General features: G+C 33.9%; 1 protein-coding gene across 49 annotated transcripts in view; it reads left to right on the top strand.

Annotated features, from left to right (window-relative positions):
- The window catches only part of RIMS2 (regulating synaptic membrane exocytosis 2), a 572,519-nt gene that overhangs the window by 276,578 nt on the left and 280,719 nt on the right, over positions 1–15,222 (top strand). The window lies entirely within an intron of this gene.

Genomic DNA, 15,222 nt, shown 5'->3' on the forward strand with positions numbered 1-15,222 from the left:
TTTTTTACTGAGGAAAATTGGCCCTGAGCTAACATCTGTTGCCAATCTCCCTCTTTTTGCTTGAGGAAGATACACCCTGAGCTAACATCTGTGCCAATATTCCTCTATTTTGTATGTGTGTTGCTGCCACAGCATGGCTGCTGACGAGTGGTGTAGGTCCACACCCAGGAACCAAACTGGGGCCACTGAAGAGGAGTGTGCCAAATTTAACCACTAGGCCATGGGGCTGACCGCCATAAGCTTTCAGTCTTTTTTTCTTTTTTCTTTTTTTTTTTTAAAGGTATACTCTTTTTTGGTGAGGAAGATTGGCTCTGAGCTAACATCTGTTGCCAATCTTCCTCTTTTTTTTCTCCTTCCCAAAGCCCCAATACACAGTTGTGTATCCTAGTTGTAAGTCCTTCTAGTTCTTCTATGTGGGATGATGCCACAGCATGGCTTGATGAGTGGTGTGTAGGTCCATGCCCAGGATCCGAACTGGTGAGCCCTGGGCTGCCGAAGTAGAGCATGAGAACTTAACCGCTATGCCACTGGGCTGGCCACATAAGCTTTCAGTCTTGATATGCCAAATCTTTGTCAGTTGAATAGACCACAAAAAATACTCTCTTTGTCCTTTTTATTTCAATTTGATTGTGTAGTTGAATGTTTTGTATGTTTATTGGTGTTTGATATCTTTTTTTATATGAATTATCTGTTCCTTTTGTTGCTTCTGCCCATGTTCTTACTGGGTATTAATTAGTATTTCCTCATATTGATTTATGAGCTTTTCATATGGTTAAGATTTTACCCATTCAACTGTCATTTGTTCCAAATGTATTTCCCATTTTGATGTTTACCTACTAATTTTTTTTGGTCATTTGGAACTGTTGAATTTAATATAGCTAAGTCTTTGCATCTTTGCTGATTTTTTCCCATTCCTTTTATCCTTAGAAACTCTCTATTCATCCCCAAAACAGTTAAATACTTAACGGTATATTTTCTCATATTTTTATTATTTACTCTTTTAACTTTTTAATCTTTCTGTAATGTATTTTGGTGTATGTCAAAATAGACCAGAAAGGTGAGTATCTAACATGAACCCCTTGTGCCAATGCCCTCCCACCACCAATTTTCGGATACTATTTGATGAATAATAGATTTCTTGTTCCTAAGAATCAACAGGAATCAATAAAAGAATTCAAGAAGGCAGCTAGGTATGAAATTAATACAGAATCATTTTATATTGCACAAAAAATAATTAGTTAGAAAATATAAATGAAAGGCAGTTCCTATTCTGAGCTAAAAACAGAAAATGTGATTTTAAAATAGCTAAAAAGAAAGGAGTGCCTACATGAAGAAAGCTACAAAACTTTACTGAGTAATATAAAGGAAGATGTGAGTAGAGATTCATTTCATGTTCCTAAATTGAGGAGGCTAAATACTGTAAAGATGCAGGTTCTTTCCAAACAATCTCTTGGGGTTAATATTCTAATCATAATCCCAGTTGGTTCCTTGGAGTATCCTATTTTTACAGTTAATCTGGAAGGTATAGAGGAAGAAAAAGCTTAACTCTTTTTTTCTCTCTGTGTATTTTAGGTTCATTGGCTGGGACCCTTGTAAATTAGACTGACAAAAGACAGATTAACAAGAGAAAAAGAAGCATGTTTTTATTATCGGGTACATTGCACATGCATATGGGAGCACTCAGCTATGAGAAACTCAAAGGGGTGGTTAGAATTTGGGCTTTTATAGTATTTTAACAACAGAGCAATAACTTTTTAGAGAGAAGACGAGACAAAGGCAAAGGACTTCAAGCTTCTAGGGCAGCAAATTGTGGGAAGGTAAACGCAGAGGGGAACTAATGGAAGATAAGGGCTAGCTAGTAAAGTTTGTTATGTACACTTTGCTGGAGCCGTCTCTGGGCTGAGAAAGAGTAATTAACTTCTGTCCTTCCTAGTAGAGACAGCAGGGGGGACACCTTTAAAAATTTGTGTCCTGTTTTCAGGCAAACAGGAGGAGGGCAGAGGGCTTTTATTGTGACTGCTTCTTCTCAATTGCCTTCAGCTCAAAATAATCCTTATGCCAAAGTGGCATATTAAAACAAATAAATGATAAAATCATGGAAAGCACCGCAAACCAAGAGGAAAGAGATAAATTATTCAACAAATGGCTTGGGGAAAATGTGTATACAATTTTAAAAATCATATTACAGCCTCATTTCATACAAATTGCATTTAAATTATAAATAAGAAAATTGTTTATTAAAGTATAAAGATTATAAAGAGAATCTGTAGATCTTAATATTATCATGGAGCATATAGAAAATTTATTTCCGAGAAGGTATAATACTTCCTCAAGTGTATTTAATAATCTCCAGTTTGGTCATTGTTCGTATTTGTCTGAGTGTATCATGGTACTAAAATGTAAGAGAAAGAGAGTTTCGTTATCCTTAGTGGTTTGGTTTAGATTCTGTTACGTACTTCTGTTATTCTTTGCTAAAATAATGCCTTCACTTTTACCTTGTCAAGATGTAAAAAAACAAACAGAAATGCATCAAACCAATGCTTGAAAGCTTTTTATATGTGGTATCTTTCCAAGGGCTTATACTTTGTTTCAGGATTTTGAAGCATACACTTATAAAAATCTCATGTAATTAAAAAGCTGTCTATGAGATATTAAAATCCAATGTAATACTATTTAGCAGAACTAAAACTTTGATCAAATATGGGAAGAAACTACATGTCACGTTTGTATTCTCCCCTAACTTGAACTCCTAGTAGACACTCTTAGAGAAGGCCCTCTTTCTCATCTATCTAATAATTTGTTTTACAGAGTACGGTTTCTGCCAACATGTATTTCCAGTGGACAATCATAATTTAATTCAGCTTTGGAGGAAGAAATCGACATAAAATAACCTTTTCCTGTTTGATATTACCCCCAATAGTAGTATTCAGTGAGGAGAAGTAGCTGTTGAGAGACTGGAATAATATGGGAAAGAGATTAAATTGTGTCATATTTTGACTTTTCATCATTAGAATAGCATTTTTGATACTTGTGGGAAAAGTGTCAATCTGATTTGGGAATAGGTGCTTTAAAAGTTATCTAACATTGAGATTCATAGCCATCCTTGGTAGTTAACTAGTGTTTGAAAATTCTTCGTAATAATTAAAGAACTTTTATTAGTGGCATTTTTTCCTGTATATTTATATGTGGATACATCATTCTGATGAGAATCAACCAACTTTTAAAAGATAGTCATCCTTTTGCTTTATTACCCCTCGACTAAATAACTTCAAAGAGTATGTTTTACAACTGAGACATATTTCTCATTATCTTTACTTTTCTGTGCCTTTTCATTCTTGTATACGACCTTTCAAAAATTTGCAAAACCAAATTTGGATCAAGTAATCCAAAGTGTTAACCAACAGTGTATAAACAGCACCAGACAACATTATCAGCACAGAAGGATCCTTTGCAGGTCCTTGTATGTTATAGCATAGCTCCTACTACATACCAGAATCTTTCCTGATCTTTAAGTAATAAAATTCCATTGATAATCCACAGCGAGCTTATAGTTTACTTAAATTTTTTTTCTCTGCTGGCCTATTGGCTAGTCTTTTTTTTTAATCTTCAGCTTTATTGGTGCTTTGGCTTTTCTCTTATTCATTTGTCAATTTGGATAGATCTTATTATTTTAAATACATAGAATTTCTCCCAAATTTATAGTAGATGTCATTTTGCTCAATATGTTCTGTTAAATGATGCTGATAATACAGTCTATGAGTGACTGGATCATTATTTGTGTAACAATAACAGGGAGGTTTTATGGGAAGAGCATGGGTTTTGGAGTTAAAGAGAAGCTCAAATACTGCCTGTGCCATTCACTAACTGCATGATTTTGTCCTACTGTTTAACTACTCTGGGTCTCTTTCCTTATCTATAAATAAGATAGTATGTTCATTGTTTGGTAATTGTAGGGATCAGTGAATATATACTTGTCAAACATTAGGTATTAAAACATTTTTAGGTTAATTATTTAATGTTCTGTGATAGTCAAGACTTCTACAAGACAACCTTCAACAGTTTTGAATGAAAGTATAGTCATGGTCACATGGATTGTGGTCATTTGTGTTGGTTTCACCTCTTCCAGGATCTGCCTCATGCTGAACTAGGCTTGTATTTCCAGGCTAAGAAGAATATACTTTTTAACTTGTTGAGATATAATTTTGAGATGTAATCCAATGTCTCACTAAATACTAGACACCTCTTTACTCCTTTTTCTGCAAAATACATTTTCTAATGCCTGTTATTTGCAAGGTGTTGGATTGGACCTTATGGAAAATGTAGAGATCAATAAGACATTCTTTCTACCCTCAAGAAATTAAGAGTCTAAAATAATTAGCAATATAAGCCCATTGTACTATAGGTTATAGGACTTCAGAAGAGAGAGTTCATCTCTTGGTCATCTCCACTCATTTTGTGTGATTTGTAACACATCTCTTGACTGAGTATGATATAGTTTGCTTTTCACAATGCTATATTTGTTTCTCACTTCTCCATATTTTGTGTTGTGTTAGAAAATTGCAAACTGATTTTTTACTTAATTCGCCTGTGGATTTTGGAAAGAAATAAGTCTTAGATTGCTGATGTCATATCATCTCTAAATTTAAATGTGGGATATTTCTCTCAAAGTTTAAAATATATTTCTTTCATAAGCTTTAAAAAGTACTACTGCCTTTACGATATGTCTATTATTTCTTTATTAAATAATCTAGAACAGGTTTCTCCACCTCAACACTGTTGACATTTAGGGCTGGATAATTGTTCGTTTTGTGGGACTATCTCATGTATTATAAGGTATTTAGTAGCATCCTTGGCCTCTCCCCACTAGATGCTAGTAGCAACCCCATTCCCAGGTGTGACAACCTAAAATATCTCCAGACAATGCCAAATATCCCTTCTGGGGCAAAGTCCGCCATTGCCACCTACCTCCCTCCATCCCTAGTCCCTCCGCTTACTCTCTTTCCCTCCTCACTTTCAGAACCAATTGAGGGGTCATGACCAGTTTTTAAAAAAAGAGGAAGACAGGAATAGGATAGAGTAGAAAATATCAGAATGAAGCACACAGAATAAGGGTAATTGATCTGTAAAACGTTTTTTTTTAGTGTTGTGTGTGTACTCTGTAGGCTCACAATGTAAAATATATGTTTTTTACTGTGGATCATGGCCAAAAATGCTTTAAAGCTACTCCGCCTTATTAGAATTTTATATTTTGCAAATACATATTGTGAAGCAGCTTTCAGACTTGAAATTATATAACATAAATGTAAGCAGATTTAGAAGCTAAACTAACTCAAAGTTAATTTGTAAGTATGTAGCTAGAAGGTGGATTTGCAAATGGGAATAAAATAAAATTTTTGTTTTCTGACAAATTGCAGCATATAAAGTGTTCAAGGTGGTAATTCCTTCTGTTTGCAAATATATTTCCTTGTTAATTATGGATGAAACACTATTTTAAGCATTTGCTTAAAGAAAAAGAATTGTTTTGGGGGCTGACCTGGTGGCGTAGTGGTTAAGTTCACGTACTCTGCTTCGGTGGCCTGGGGTTCATGGGTTTGGATCCCTGGCATGGACTTACACACTGCTCATCAAGCCATGCTGTGGCGGCATCCTCCATACAAAAAGTAGAGGAAGATTGAGGCTGTGGCCGAGTGGTTAAGTTTGCACCCTCTGCTTGAGCAGCCCGGGGTTTCACCCATTTGGATCCTGAGTGTGGATGTAGCACTGCTCACCAAGACATGCTGATGTGGCATCCCACATAGCATAATCAGAGGCACTCACAACTAGAATATACAACTATGTACTGGGGGAGCTTCGGGGAGAAGAATAAAAGAAAAAAAGAAGATTGGCAACAGTTGTTAGCTCAGGTGCCAATCTTTAAAAAAAAAATGTAGAGGAAGATTGGCACAGATGTTAGCTCAGGGACCATCTTCTTCAAGCAGAAAGAGGAAGATTGGCAACAGAGGTTAGCTCAAGGCCAATCTTTCTCACCAAAAAAAAAAAAGAAAAAAAAGGAAAGAAAGAAAGAAAAGAAAAAAAGGAAAGCAAAAAAAGTAAAGAAAAAGGATTGTTTTTAATGGAAAATTTAGCACTCAAGGAAACTACCAAGTAGGTATCAAGAGAAAAATCTTAATTAGTTTGTGGAATATTTGAGAGGCTGCTTATCTAGTTGAATGAAAAATTAAAAGCAGAAGTATATTATAGACTAGTTGTTGTAGTTTGGAACATAGAAAATGTTAACTTTTAACTTAAAATGATGTCTTTGTTAAGTTGGATTAGAATTCAGTAGATGATGCCTGGATATTGATATTTAGTACAGCTTTAAAAATTTGGTGATGAAATTTGTTCAATGGATAAAAAAAATAACATATTGTTATTAATTGATAAGAGGCATATCAGTGCAAATACCCTAATGGTGTTACAAATGTTGTACAAGCCAATTATTTGAGTTAAAAAAGCATTGAAGTAGCAAAAAAGTCAAGTCTAAGACTCATTCAGTATTTCAAGAAGTATACAGTAGATTGATTAATTGGTTCATTCTTTATTTCATTCAACTAAAATATATTAAATGTCAATAATTGATAGCACTAGAGTATGAAACATGAAATGTGAAAGCATTATCTATCACTAGAATTGCAGCTTTGTGGAACATGAGTAAAAACTTGTGCTGTGAATTTGACTGCATTTATGCCAGCTGACTCATCCAAGAAAATTGTACATCAGATGGACTTTCACTTTTGTTAGGTTGTGCTAGAAGCTGTCTGTTTTCCTTTCTAGGATGTATCTATGAGAAGGGCTTTTTGAGGAAATATTTAGGGTGTATGGAGTTGTGTTTCAAAGCAGAAGGGCAGCTTAAATTATTGCCATCTGTAACCCCATTCCCCCTGGACCTGCTTATCTGCCTCTTTTTATAGGACTTAGCTTGGTTAAGATATTTTTCAGGAACAAATAAAGTAAGCCTGACATAGTAAAATTAAAGCATAGACTCCTAAAATACAAAACTGCTGTTAATTCTTTTAACAGAGACCTAATGAAGTGTAAGTAAAGGTTTAATTTTGTAGGAATCTTAGATGCTCCTGATACTTACCTTTTGTCCAAATCTTGAAATATATAATTATATTAATTAATTTATTGAATAGACTGTTGAATAAAATAGTAGGACCTATGAAAATCATGAACTTTAATGAATGACCAAGATGATAAGAACAAGTTAGATGAGGGACATCAAAAAAAGAATTTAACTAAAAGAGAATTAAACAGATGTTGAAATTCTCGGTTAAGAATAAATGGGCATGAATATAATACTTTGCAATCTCTTCAAGCCAAATGCATTTTAGATATGATTATATTTTACAACACAGTACATGTATTCAGCTGTGTGTGCACATTGTTGGAAGAATCAGCAGATCAAGTTTTAAGTTGTATTGTACGAGCCACTTTAAGCACTTCCTGTTCTGTACATATTGGGAATTTTTTAAAGAAAAAATGTATTTCTCATGGGACTACTGACCTTTACTTTGTAATTAAGGATTTGATTTGATTAACTTAGAATTTGAGTCTCATATCCTATTCTTGAGATAGTGGAAGGGGGAAACTCTCTGACTTTTAGTGAGGAAACAGGAAGTATGTGTTTATAATTTTGAACTTTAGGTGCATTTCCCCAAAGAAATAATGTTATAAATGACAATAAATTAATGTCTTTTTATTCATTTGATTCTGCAAACTTAGGGAGCCAGTTCTAGCTCCTAAGCAAGGCACTTGGATCCTGCAGTGTAAAAAGACATATGTCTCAGTTTTTGTTTTGTTTTAATCTGGGAAAACAGTTTGGTTTTGTTTTAATCTGGGAAATCTTTTTATCTCACCTTCATTTTTGGAGGATAATTTCTTTGGATATAGAATTCTTGGTTGACAGTTTATTTTTTTCCTCTTTCAGCATTTTGCATATGTCATTCCATTCTTTTCTGGAGATGAGAGTCTTCTCTCTTGCTGTTTTCAATATGTTCTCTTTGTCTTTGGATTTCAGCAGCTTGACTATCATGTGTCTAGGTTTACGTCTCTTGTATATATCCTACTTAGGGATCATTGAGCTTCTTGAATCTGTAGATTAACGTTTTTCCTTACATTTGGGAAGTTTTCAGCCATTATTTCTTCAACTACTTTTTCTGCCTGTTTTTCTCCCAGGAATCCCATTATGTTTATGTTTATATGCTTGATATTTTCTTAGATATCTCTGAGGTTCTTTTCTCTTTTTTGTGTGTGTATTTTTTCTCTCTATTCTTCAGAGTGGATGATTTCTACTGCTGTGTGAGTACACTGATTGTTTTGTCTGCCATCTCAAATTTGCTGTTGAGTTAACGTAGTGACTATTTTATTTTGGCTATTGTATTTTTCAGCTCTAGAATTGTCATTTCATACCTTTTACAGTTTTATGTCTCTACTGAGAATCTCTATTTATTGTCATTGGCATTATATTTTCCTGTAATTCTTTGACATGGTTTTGTTCATTTTTAAAATATATTTATAATAGCTGCTTTAAAATCTTTTTAATAGCTGCTAAATCCAACATCGGAGTTCACTCTGAATCAGAAGATTGCTTTTTTCCCTGGTTATGGGTCACATTTTCCTCTTTCTTTGCATGTTTCATAATGTTTGGTTGAAAACTGGGCATTTTAGATGATATATTTTAATAGCTCTGGTTTCTTACTTATTTTCAGGAGGATTGTCTTGTCTTTCTCTTTTCTTTTCTTTTCCTTTCCTTTCTTTTATTTTTTAACAGCTTACTTGGACTTAAAGTGTGGGATCTGTCCCCTCCTGTGGTATATCTCCACTGATAGCTCTGCTCAGTTTGTTTTACTCAAATATGTATATATCTACCTTTTTATAGGTTACTTCTGTGTCTACATAGCCTAATTGTCAGCCAAAGATTTGGGCAGAAATTGTAAGGCTTCCACCTTCTGCCAATCAATCTGTGTGTAATGTGGGGACACATTCAAAGTTCAGCCAGTTCTCAAGTCACTCTTGGGTGTTACTTTATATGAGGCTATCTCAGGACCTCCTCTGAACATGATGTAGTTTCTTAGTCAGCCTGATATGTGCAGAGAGTTTGCCTAGCTTTTTTTTCTGTGAGTCTCTCATTTCCAAGGTCTCCCTGTCAAATTTGTGTCTGGTCTGCCATTCTGTGTGGGACTGCAATCTTTGGCCGGCAAACCTACAGGTTTTCTCTCTTTATTTCCTGTTGAGTTTGCCTCTTCTAGCTGACAAAGCCATAGGTTTTCACCCCCAGCCCAAATCAAGTAGCAAATCTGCTGGTAGCTGCTGGTTTTCCCAGCCAGCTCCATACTACTAAAACGATTGATCTTTCTGTAGACCTCTTCCCTTGTTTGTACTGTGCCAGAAGGAGGTTATGGGAGCAATGCCAGGTGAGAAGGTAACAGACTTCTATTGCTTTAATCTGAAGCTTTAGCAGTTTCTCTCAATTTTTTATGTGCCTTTGTTTGCTTTTCACAGTCATGCAATTATTGTTTTCATCTAGGCTTGTACTTTGTTTTTGTGAAGAGACCTTGTTGACACTTCATGCCACTAAGCCAGAAGTCCTTCTTTTTTCATGATTTTGTGAGTCAGGAATTCAGGGTGGGTTCAGTTGGGTAATTTTTCTAATTCAAATGGTGCTACTAAGGTTAATTGGTGGAATTCAACTGGTAGTATGGGGTGTTCTGGAGGGTTCAAGATGCTTTCTCTTGTATATCTGGTGTGAGATTTAGAATGAAAGTTATGATCATTTTAATAATGATGAAGATGATGGTGATACCATGAACATTCAGATAACTCTACAATTTTCAAAGCACTTTCATGACCATTATCTTATTTAAATATCTCAACAATCTGTGAAATATTATAATTAATCTCTTTTTATACAGGTGAGTAAATGAGGCCTAATGTATTATGTGACTTGCCCAAGTCATAAAACTAATAAGAAGTGGAGCCAATACTTTAATATACATTTTTTGGCTCCAGCTATAAAACTCTTCCTGTTGCAACATGCTGCAGCTGTATAAACATGGTTAAATTAAAAATGAAGATGTTGAAGAATACCTTTGTATAATATGTGATTTAATTGCCAAGACTTTATTAACTTAAAGTAAGGAAAAACAGTGACATAAAACAGTTAATAAACTTTGCATTCATTTAATGACTGTAGAAAAATGTAATAAATAGAATATCTGAACTTTTTCTATGTATTAAACACATACACACACACATCTACATGCAAACACATACACTATTGAGTTAGCGTATATTTTTCAGTAGAGGTAATTGAAATAGAAATCTTAGCCTAACAAGTGAATTTTTTGATTATTTTTAACCAGTTTTCATATTTAAATATGTTTAACTTGCACTAATAGATTCATTGAATATCAGAGTTGGATAGGATTTAGTATGCTTTTAGTGTAATGTCCTAACTGAAGCACTGATTTTCTCTGCATCGTGCTGACAGATGGTATTCCAGCCTTTTCTTTGAACATTTCCAGTGACAGGATAATCAATACCCGTGAAGGCAGCAACACATTATTTTTAATTTTAAAATACTTATAGATTTGTAGGAAGTTACAAAGATAGTACAGAGTAATCCTATGTGCCCTTCACCTAGTTTCCCCCAATAGTTACATTTTGTATAACTATAACAAATATTGATACAAATACAATGATATTGCATAACAATATCAAAACCAGGAAATTGACATCAGAACAATGTGTTTAGATAGTTCGGTGACATCACAGGTATGGATTCATGTAACCACAGCTATTGCAAAAGTACAGAACTGCTGTGCCACAAAGATCTTCCTTGTGTACCCCTTTGTAGTAACACTTTCCTCTCCCTCATCCCTAACCTCTGCTAACCGCTAATTTATTCTCAATCTCTGTAACTTTGTCATTTAGAAAATGTTATATAAATGAAGTCATATGGTACGTGACATTTTGTGATTTTTTTTTTCCACTCAGCGTATTGCCCTTGAGGTCCATCTGTTTTATATATCAATAATTTTTTTACTTGAGCTGTTTACCTATTGAAGGATATTTTGGTTGTTTCCACTTTTTGGCTATGACAAATAAGGATATCCTCTTTGGTGAAATTTCTTTTCATATAAAGCATTCAGCCTTTTACCATTAAGTATGGTCTTAGCTGTAGGTTTTTGATTGATGTTCTTTATTTATTTGAGCAAGTTCTCCTCTATTCCTTGTTTTCTGAGAGTTTTTTTTATCATGAATTTTTTTTTTGCTCCAATGAATAGAATCATGTGTTTTTTTCTCCTTTAACTTGGGAATATGATAGGTTACTTTGATTTTCAATATTCAACCAGCCTTGCATTTCAGGAATAAACCCCATTTGGTCAGAGTGTATAATTTGTTTCATATGTTGCTGAATTATATTTGCTAATATTTTGTTAAGGATTTCTGTGTCTATATTCATGAGGGATGTTGGTCAGCATTTTCTTGTTTGCCATTTTCTTTTGTATTTTCTCTTTATTCCCTCTGTTTTTTATTTCTCTGTTTTCTTGCCTTCCTATGGGTTATTTGGAAATTTTTTTAGAATTGCATCTTGATTCATTTGTAGTGTTTTTCAGTATATTTCTTTGCAAAATTTTCTTTTAGTGGTTGCTCTATGTAATATATTACAAATGCACAACTTAATACATCCAACTGGTGCTGGTATTTTATTAGAGTGAAATGTGGAAAGCTTACACACTTTATTTTAACTTTCCCTATTTATAATGTAATTGTCTTAAATATTTCTTCTATATATGTTGAAAAGCACATCAGAAAATATATAGTTTTTGCTTCAAACATAATTTAGAAAACTCAAGAGGAGAAGGAAAGTCCATTGTATTTACCCTTAATTTTACTTACCATATTCTTTATTCCTTCTTGATATTTCCAGGTTCCTTCTTTTTTGTTTCCTTTTTGTTTTTAGAACTTCCTCTAGTTGTTCTTTTAGAGTAGGTCTGCTGGTGACAAATTCTTAGTTTCTTTTTATCTGAGAATATCTTTATTTTTCAATCAGACCTGAAAGATAATTTTACCATATTTAGAATTCAGGGTTGACATTTCTTTTATTTCAGCAATTGAAAAACATTGTGTCACTTCCTTCTGGCCTCCAAGGTTTCTGATGAGAAATCCACTGTCATTCAAATTGTTTTTTCCCATTAGGTAAGGTGTTATTTCTTTCTTGCTGCTTTCAAGACAGTTTGTCTTTCATTTTTGGTTTGATTATGATGTGTCTTGGAACAGATTTCTTGGCATATTTCTTCTTTGGGGGTTTATGTAGTTTCTTGAATCAGTAGGCTTACTTACATGATTTGTAAATCATGTAAATTTGGGAAATTTTCAGTCATTATTTCTTCAAATACTTTTCCAGTCCCATCTTCTTTGTCCTCTCCTTCTGAGACTGCAATGACATGAATCTTTTGTTATAATCCCTCAAGTCCCTGAGGCTCTATTTGTTTTATTTTATTCTTTTAGTATATTTTCTCTCTGTTTTTCAGATTGGGTAATTTCTGTTGTTCTTTTTCGAGTTCATTGTTGTTCCTCTGTCCTCACCACTCAGCAGTTGAACCCATCTATTTGCTTGTTTAATTTCAGTTATTTTTCAAAAAGTTCTAAAGTTTCCATTTGGTTCTTTTTGTGTCTTCTATTACTTTTTCTAGAAATAGAAAGCCCAGCAATAAATTTTTGTACTGCGACTAAAGGATGGATATTTTATTTTCTTAGTTCTGCCCTTTGAAGCTACACACAATAGAATATTAAGTGATAAGTATTATTAGCTACATATTAATAGTCCTAGAAGTTGAGGACTATTTTCTATATGTTTTACATTGATTACCATATTTCTTTTATTAATGCTGATTTTTACTCATTCAGCAAATGTTTACTGAATGTCTACCATATATGATACTCTATTTTTGTCAGTCAAATATATTTGCTTTAGTGTCAAATAGTTAAACATCTGATTTCCGTTATTTATAGAGGAAAGAACTACATTACCACTTTTTTGATAGGTTGCAAGCATAGGGAGAGAAGAGAGATTTTGAGCTGAAATCTCACAACTTTGCAAATAAACCAGCCAAGAATTTTCATTTACAGTCTCCATACTATATTTTATCCAACTCAAAGATTTGTCAATGCTTTGTTGTGGAACAATAATGTATTTTGAAAGGGTTATGGATTTTTTTGAGCTACAAATACCGTCAGCTTTTTTTTGGGTTGCCATAAAATTATAATTGTCTATTTTTGCCATGGAAAAGATTGGGAAGCACAGCTTTAGTTCACAGATTAATGACTGGGATTTCTTTTTCCTATAAATTGAATTTTGTGTACGTCAGCACAACTTCATTATCCTTTACAAATAAACTTCTTAAAAGAATTGTTTCCAGTGGTTCTCAAACATTAGCGAGACCATAATCACCTGGTGTGCTTGTTAAAATCCAGATTGCTAGGCCTCACCTACAGAATTTTTGATTGATTTAAGTCTAAGGTGGTGCCTACAAATTTGCATTTCCCACAAGTTTCCAGATGATGTTGATCATGCTGTTTTGGGGATTTCACTTTGTGAACTATTCATCTACACACAATTTTTCTACTTCCTATCTCTCTTTGACTCTTTAGTTACTTCAATCTGACTTTAATTTTCATCGTTCTATCCAGAGTGCTTTTTCTAATATCCTTCCTGATCTTCGTGTTGCCAAATCAAACACAGCCTTTTCAGTTCCTTATCTTACCTGATGTGTAGATATCATTCAATACAGTTGATTTCTCCTCTTGTGTAGGAAACTCTCTTCTATTTGGTTTGGAGAGCTCCATCTCCCACCCTCCTTCTTTTCTTTCTCTGCATGTTCTTTCTCAGTTCTGTCTCTCTCTTTTTCTCAAATCAAACTCTAAATGTTGGAATTCAATCTGGGTCCTCTTCATATCTTTCTTTACCCTCTGTTCCTAAAACATCTACGTACTCCTGTCTGTATGTTAATAATTCCCAATTTATTTCTCCAGCTCAAACCTTCCTTTTAAGCTTTATTACAGCTTAACCACTTGATTTCTTATATGCTCACTTGAATAACTTACAGTTGTTTCAAATAATATATCCAAAATCAATCACCATGTTTAATAAATTCTAAGATGCATTTTTTATCATTTTAATATCTATGAATCTTACAGTCAGTGACATCTTAGATTCTATGAAATAGAGTAATTCCTTCCTACTCCTTCCTTAATGAAAAGTGCTCTTTCTCCAGTCTTCTCCCTCTCATAAATCGTCTTTTCTTCCATTCAGTTGTTAGTCCCAGAAACCTAGGAGTTATCCTTGACTCTTCAGTCTTTCTTAACACTCTTATTTCTACCTCCCAAATATCTCCCAGTTGCCTCTTGTCTTACCATGTCTATTGCCATCACCTTTGCTCAAGTCATAATCGCCTGTCCCTTTTGCGAATGCGTTTTAACTCTGATATCGTCCAACCAATCTCTATTTAGTACTTAGGTTCATCTTTTAAAAATGTAAACCAGTTCATGTCACCATCTTGCTTAAAATCCTTCAATGAATGAAATTCATAACCTTCAATATGGTATAAAAAGGCCCCTCTAACCTAGTTTACGCCCCCTCCCCAGTCTTAGTTAGCCATGTATTCTCCCTCATTCTTTTTGGTTGAGACGCACTAGTGTTCAGTCAGTTCTTTTACAGTACCATGTTGTTATTTCTTCCTGGAATGCTCTTTCCAGCTGCCTGTTTCCTTACTTGTCCTTTAGGTTACATATTTCAATTCTCATCTTAAACATCACTTCTTTAGAATTGATTCTTGACCCCAAATTTTAAATTAGATCCTGTTATACTCTTTCAGTGTTTTGTACTCTTCTAATCGACGTGGATGATTTACTGTGTTTATCTCCACTCTGTTTTATGTCTCATTATTTTACCTCTTACACTAGAGCTTAGCACAGTGCATCGCAAATAGAAGGTGTTTAGTAAATGTTTTTAAATAAATGAACGTTCAAATAGAGCTTAAAAAGATATATGTGCACTAAAAATAAATTCTTTTTTCAGATATAAGGCAAATAAGGAGCCCAAAACTTTGGGAAATCGATATTCATTCTCAGTTGCCAACTACATTAATTGTCTGACAAAATTATTTTAAAAGAAAA

This window comes from Equus caballus, chromosome 9, assembly GCF_041296265.1.
Source record: "Equus caballus isolate H_3958 breed thoroughbred chromosome 9, TB-T2T, whole genome shotgun sequence".
NCBI lineage: Eukaryota > Metazoa > Chordata > Mammalia > Perissodactyla > Equidae > Equus > Equus caballus.